This window comes from Drosophila tropicalis, unplaced genomic scaffold, assembly GCF_018151085.1.
Source record: "Drosophila tropicalis isolate 14030-0801.00 unplaced genomic scaffold, ASM1815108v1 contig_833, whole genome shotgun sequence".
NCBI lineage: Eukaryota > Metazoa > Arthropoda > Insecta > Diptera > Drosophilidae > Drosophila > Drosophila tropicalis.
This window is the reverse complement of record NW_027173325.1, coordinates 84,627-92,388: the sequence shown is the minus strand read 5'-3', so window position 1 is coordinate 92,388 and position 7,762 is coordinate 84,627. Positions and strand designations below refer to the sequence as shown.

Genomic DNA, 7,762 nt, shown 5'->3' with positions numbered 1-7,762 from the left:
AAATGGAGTTCCCCTCAACAAACAAAGGGGGACATAGCAACAGTCAGCTCACAAAAACGCAAAAAAAAAAAAAAAAAAAAAAAAGAAAAAGAAACAAAAAAAAACGAATTCAAAAATTATTTATTAATTTATTTATAAATTTAAATAAAAAACAATACCAAGAAAAAGAAGAGAACAAAAAATGCAAACTAAAATAAATTCAAGAAATTTTTTTTAACGCTGACCCGAGTATATTAGTATTATTGAAAAAAAAAGAAATCCTTACAAAACCAATGTACTAATTATCTTAAATCTCATTAACAGAAACACGCTGATCCTGTAATGAGGGATTGCCGTACAACAAAAACAAACCACACCATCATTACCTAAAACAGAACATTACTAACCGCAATCACTCAGGTAAGTGAAGAGTGCTCAAATAAAAACCAGAGGGCCGGGGCTAACTTCGACCGCGTCAAAGTTTCTATACCCTTGCACCTTTTTGGTTAACTCTTTCCTTACCTATTAGCCATCAATGTGGAAGAACGTTTTATCTAAAAAGGCTTATGTTTACGAAAGAATGGCCTACAATCAGCTATATGATATAGTCGCCCGATCTTGATCAAATTTGGCACAGTCATTAACAGATATATTGAACCAAGAAACAAAAATAAGGTCTAACGATTTTCCATTAGAATTTAAGACAGGATTGACTTGGGATAAAGATAAGCCTAGAAGGCCATCAATAAAGTCATGTGACATAGAGGGCAGCAGCATGGTAGATTCATCTGTTAGTGACCATTCTAAAGCGGGTAAATTAAAATCACCTACAACTATGAGCATGTCTTGACTGGATACTAAAGAGGAGATAAACTGAATTGCCTCTAAATACCACCATGTCTGACATGGTGGAATATAGGAACAGGTAATAAAAGCATTAAAAGATTTAAAATTTACTTTCACACCGACAAACTCAATCTCCTGGGACCTAGAAAATTGAATCATTTCAGATGATAAAGCAGCATCAATAGAATATACAAAATGAATATAGAAAAGATTGTGGAAAAAACCGATGCATCAGCAATATAAGGTTTTTAGCCACGTCTCTGCAAAAGCTAGAATGTTATGTTCAAAAGAAAGACTATCTACATAGAGATTAGGAAGTTTAGTATTCAGTCCTCTAACGTTCTGGTAACCTAGGTTAAGGGACGAAACCAGTTTTTTGACACACCAGCAGATGCAGGCAGGAATTGTATTATTTGTTGTTGTTGGCATGCGAATCGGTAGCCGATTTTTCTTCTTTACAGTATATTTCTTAACTATTCGGCCAAAAATCTTCTCGAATATAATGTCGAAGATATCGGCAGAAACACTAATTTTAAAGGACGAAATGTCCCGAGAATAAGAAAATTTAAACTTTTCCACCGCAATATTCGAGACGTTAACTTTCTTTCGAATATAGGCTATTACATCATCAGATGTGACAACAGGGTCTAGCCAAGAAACAAATACCTATATGTTTCGTTGGTGGTATGCCAACGAGAGGCTGCGGTCCCGAAGCGTCAGCCGCAGCAGTAACGTTGGAAAAGTCACCCACTGCAGCAGTCAACTTGTTTACGGGGCCCTCGATACTTTTAGAACTATCGGCAATATCCATTGGAATGGGTAATTGCCCGGACACATCGGACACTACAATAGGCATCGTTTTTAAGAGATCGTTCCCAGGTGATACCGGTAATTCCTTACTAATCGCATTCACAACCGGGCTCTTAAACGATATCAATTGCTGTACATTAGGAGTGGATGGTGCATGAGGCCGGTCGGGAACGATAAGAGATGCTGGCGGATCAAAAGATAAAGAAACACCCCAAGGACTGGTTCTTTTACGTTTCGGAGACTCATTCATAAGCGATAAGCTTCTGAACTGAGTCTCCACCGCAGTAAACTCCGCTTGGAGTTTGTTAAAACCTGCCCTTAAAGTGTCAAAACTATCTCTAGTCCACCTCATGACGAGCGCATCTAATTCTCTACCTCCCGGCAAGCATCACATCCATATTTTAAGCCACCACCTTTAGCGATAGACTCCCTGATTCTGCCTGTGTAACCTGCACACTTAACGTGAACCGCATTGTCACACAACCAACAAAGATCATGGGAGTCAACCGCATTAGCGGCAACTATGCAATTATTTTTTGAGCAGACCACCATTTTATTAAAAAGTTAAATTTATTTTAAAAAAGGAATAAAAAATACGAATTGTAAGGGTATAAAATCTGTGTATAAGAATATACTGACCATCTCTGACACAAGGGTTAATGTGCAGGGTAAGCCCTCACAACTAAAGAAATTAACAAGCAAGAATACGCAAAAACAAAAACACGTATCACAGAGTCGCGGGTAGGCAAAAGGCGAGAGCGCAAATCAAACAAGAATAGGAAAGAGCGGGAGAGCGCGTCAAATTGAACACATGCAACAACAATTTGTACGCAAGAGCGCGAGAGTTAGTTACAACGGTAAAGACACAAAGCAAAAGAGATAAGCAAAATAACAACACCGCTGATGCAAGTATTGTTGTAAGTTTTGATTTATGTATATTTAAACAAAAGCACATAAGCGACTACAAAAATTCGCGAAAAGAAAATAAAATTCGGATGCTGAAATTATTATTAAACCGATAATGAGATTAAAAGTTATAGAAAAGTATTTAATCGCGAGAAAAAATAAAATTTGATAAGCGCAAAAAAAACACAACCGTCCTCTGCAACGAGTGAAGGTTTTTTCCTCTTTTGATTGGTCGTTTCTATTTGAGTGCTGTGATCTATATCATCTATATAGTGCAGTGAATTTTTTGTACTCTTCTCTTAATTATCTAATTGATAAATGTGTTCCTTATGTAAATGTGTCTGCCTTCTCTAGTCCTCCGGTCTGGTACACACGTAGGCTGTCCAATCTCCGTAACATTAAATCTACATATTTTAAAAGGTTTAAAAAAACTGGTTCGCGACTTGACTATGCAAATTTTTGTGAAGCGAAATCTCAATTTTGTCTCTTAAATACTCACTGCTACAATAATTACATTGTGCGCTGTAAGGTTGAATTCTATCAGAACAAAAGATTTTAAAGCTTTGTTAATACTAAACGACGCTCTAATTTACTACCTTCCACCTTCAAACTTAATTGCCAGACAGCTAACAATAATTCAGATATGGCAGATCTATTTGCTAAATTCTTTCCGTCCACTTATTCTACTACTGCTCCATATCCTATCTCACGCATTTTAATTGTATGTTTTTTCCTAGTATTACTGAAGACTGTATTATCTCTAGCTTATCATCTATGAAATCTTCCTTCTTACCCAGGCTTGATAATATTCATAGTTGCATCCAAACTTTCCGCAATACCTGAACTGTTTGCGAAAATCTTACGTCTTTCCTTCAACACCAATCCAGATCTACTATTTCTCCTTGTCAGCATGGCTTCATGAAAGGTCGTTCGTCGCTTACCTACTTCTTAGAATTGACCACCCTTGTACACCAATGGCTTCCGTAAAAGTGTTTTTGGCAATCTTTTAACAAGCTTTCTCACATTATCTCTCACCTTTCTGTCTCTTCTCTTCGCGCTATACTTTTAAGTAATTTACAACAAAACTGCTGATTATATTTTGGACTTTGCAGTGCTTGCAAATTATCCCTAACCACATTGGCTGTGAAGCGGGGCATAGCTGGCACCTTGTGCATATAAAACACCTCCAACGGGTCGGGGATGTTTAGTTCTGTATAAGGCTTAGCTTACTTTCTTCAATTAAATTTTATCTGTTTTTTAGATTAAGCTTTTTTATCGACTGCTGTGTTAGTTGACGTAAAATAAATAAATAAAAGTTAGCAAAATTACAAAATCATGTCCGCTGGAAAATTATGCGCAAAGGTGTTGTTAAATGCGTAAAAAGTTGCAAAAATTTTCAGCTAAATAACCACACACAAAAAACACCGCCCTAAAATGCGAGAAATAAATTTATAAGTTAACACCATGAACTCTGCGAGTGCTTACAAACATCAGGCCACACAAAAGCCTCTGGCAGCCGCCTGACAAACGAAACAGATAACTCCAGTAAATTTTTTTTTACGTTAACGTGAGTGAAAATTGAATGCCCTCAAAAATTTCAAGTGGATGGCCGGGAATTAGTTTAACAAACAACAAAAAAAATGTGAATAAATTAGTTTTAAGAAAACCCTAAAATCCTACCTAAGTAGGTCCTTAACTGGACTAAAAGGGAAAAATGGAGTTCCCCTCAACAAACAAAGGGGGACATAGCAACAGTCAGCTCACGCGTTCGACGAAAAATAAAACGAAGAAATGCTTGCGACCGCAAAAAAAGGAAAAAGAAACAAAAGAAAAAACGAATTCAAAAATTATATAACAATTTAAATAAAAAACTCGCAATACCTAGAAAAAGAAGAGAACAAAAAATGCAAACTAAAATAAGTTCAAGAAATTTTTTTTAACCCTGACCCGAGTATATTAGTATTATTGAAAAAAAAAGAAATCCTTACAAAACCAATGTACTAATTATCTTAAATCTCATTAACAGAAACACGCTGATCGTGTAATGAGGGATTGACGTAGAACAAAACAAACCACACCATCATTACCTAAAACAGAACATTACTAACCGCAATCACTCAGGTAAGTGAAGAGTGCTCAAATAAGAACCAGAGGGCCGGGGCTAACTTTGACCGCGTCAAAGTTTCTATACCCTTGCACCTTTTTGGATAACTCTTTCCTTACCTATTAGCCATCAATGTGGAAGAACGTTTTATCTAAAAAAGCTTATATTTGCGAAAAAATGGCCTAGAAATAAGGAAGATATTGATCAAAGTAACTGTTTTCGACCGATCGTTTCTATAGGAGCTGTATGATATAGTCGCCCGATCTTGATCAAATTTGGCACAGTCATTAACAGATATATTAAACTAAGAAATTTTTAATTTGAAAGCAATCGCGTTAAAAGTAATGAAGTTATTTACAAAAGTCACTGTTTTCGACCGATCGTATATAGAGCTTGATCAAATTTGGCACAGTAGTTTATAGGCATAATAAACTCTCTAATATTAAGTTTCACGACAATACGACGTCCGATCCGGCTGAATCCGAGATATACAACCCCTGCAGTATATACAAGCCTACATGCAAAATTTCAGCTCTGTAGCTCTTACGGTCTGGGAGGAGTTTGCGTTGATCTAGACGGACGGACGGACATGGCTATTTGAACTCGTCTCGACCGATCGTATATAGAGCTTGATCAAATTTGGCACAGTAGTTTATAGGCATAATAAACTCTCTAATATTAAGTTTCACGACAATACGACGTCCGATCCGGCTGAATCCGAGATATACAACCCCTGCAGTATATACAAGCCTACATGCAAAATTTCAGCTCTGTAGCTCTTACGGTCTGGGAGGAGTTTGCGTTGATCTAGACGGACGGACGGACATGGCTATTTGAACTCGTCTCGTCGTGCTGATCAAGAATATACATACTTTGTATGGTCGGAGATTCTTCGTTCTATGCGTTGCACACTTCTGACCAAAATTAATATACCCTTTTTGCAAGGGTATAAAAAGAGAGAAAATAAACAAAAAGTAGTTAAATATAAAATCAAGAATTTATTCGAAATAATTATTTTATAGGAAAAATTTATTTAAAATAATTACTTTGTTGCATTGCATTTTATTTTATTTGTAAAATAAATCAAATTAGTTAAATAAAAATAATATTACATACAAAAGGAAGAATCTATAAAAATCACCTTATTACAACCTATTTTATTTTATTGAATAGAAATATTTTTGGAAGATATATGGGACCGCATCTTTGAAAATATACACTGACCATCAACCACTGATCTATGCCATGGGGAATAGAAAATGTCAAAGCTAAACTAAAGCGTTGGAAATCTAGGATAGAGGAATATGACCATGAAATAATCTATAAACCAGGGAAAGCAAATGTGGTAGCGGATGCATTGTCAAGAATCTCGGACGATTCGTCCGAAAAAATTCCGAATCACATAAAATTGAATATCCTCAGCACCCCGGATAATGACACTGACTCATTGGCAACGGTGCACAGCGCACTACAAGACGCACATCGAGGTCGCCATCAATGTATTCAGGAATCAGATTATTTTTTACCCCGCTCGGGGTCTCACCGCATGCCGGCTTCACTCGGCACTTACTGCCCATTAGAACTTTTACTTTTTAGCAGAATTAGACACGGTCCTGAAAGATTACCTTGGGCCATCCCTAATAAACGGAATTAAAATCCCGGATACGCATCTGCAACTTTTGCAAACGTGTTACCTCCAATCGTTCACAATCTACAAACTTCGCGATTGGTGACCGATTTTACTGATGACGACATGATTTGCGAAGTCACCACTGAAGAACACCAAAGGGCTCATAGAAGTTCCGATGAAATAAGACTTCAGCTACTAGAGCGGGTCTATTTCCCAAAAATGGCGAGCAGAATCAGAAATACTGTGGCAGCTTGCAAAATATGCAAGCTGCATAAATACGACTGACACCCTAATCAACCATTACTGGAACCTATCCAACTCCAACATACCCGTGCGAAATTCTGCATTTAGACATCTTCGCGTTGGAAAAACAAAAATTGCTCAGCTGCATTGACAAATTTTCAAAGTTTACCAAGCTGTTCCCCAAAGAGTCAAAATCAGCCCTCCACTTGCGCGAAAGGATATCGGAGCTGCTACACTATTTCACGGCACCCAAAATCTTGATAACAAACAACGAACGAGGGCTCCTTTGCCCCAGAGTCCTCAATTATCTAAAATTGCTGGATAGTCGTATACCATTCCCCTACCCCACGGAGCCATTGACCTCGACATTCCACGAAATCTATAGATGCCTTAAGTCCGAGTTCCCAACCCTCAGAGTATCCGAACTCGTACCCCTGGCCGTCGATAGGTACAACAACATCTAAGACAAATAATAAATAGATAGGAAATCGCCTCTTCTCATTAACGTTTCCGCAAAGAAAAAAATAAACAAAAAAAAAAAAAAAAAATACAAATAAGAAAAAGATGCAAGCAAACATAAAAAGAAGGATTAAGAAATATTTAAAAATTAAGAAATTATTAAACAAAGCACTCTTCACGAACCAGTTAACCAATACTAACTCTCTTCATCTTCAAGGATGGCAATGGTGAAGATGCAGCAGGCAAGTGCTGCCCATTTCTTCAATGATGACTCTCCGGTAATCCTCCTTCAGTAGGGATACGTCTGGCGAGTTAGTGGCGTGTTTCGGTTGATTTACGTCATAAATCTGCTGGAATTCCAACAGACGATCGAAACCACTCGGGAGGAATCCACACGAAAAGACTAAATATTGACACTGTTAATCTATAATACAATTATTCATATAGTTTATTATTAAATACATATAATCATAATAATGACTCGCTTTTATAAACAAAGTCATGTTCACATATTTGAGAAATTGGATGTTAAAAACATTGATCAGTCAGAAGATATAGTATCAGTTGGAAATTTGTTGTTTGCTTTTGTATTGATTAACACCATCATTATTATTTTCTGACGTCGGATTGACGAATTGACTAATAGAATAGTGTTCCAAAAAAGATGTATGATGAATAATAAAGATTATTATTTGAAGGACTTTGATTTTTAATTATGTTTCATATGTTTTAATCAACCGCCGCCGCGTGCAGTCGTGTTTTTTAATGCACTCCGCAAATTTTAG

General features: G+C 36.8%; 1 long non-coding RNA gene across 1 annotated transcript; it reads left to right on the top strand.

The window, feature by feature from the left end:
• Positions 1 to 270: 270 nt before the first annotated feature.
• LOC137580212 (uncharacterized) lies at positions 271 to 6,555 on the top strand. The gene is made up of 3 exons (XR_011032975.1): positions 271 to 399; positions 4,568 to 4,662; positions 5,819 to 6,555. It is a non-coding gene; the product is annotated as an uncharacterized lncRNA (long non-coding RNA).
• The last annotated feature ends 1,207 nt before the right edge of the window (positions 6,556 to 7,762 follow it).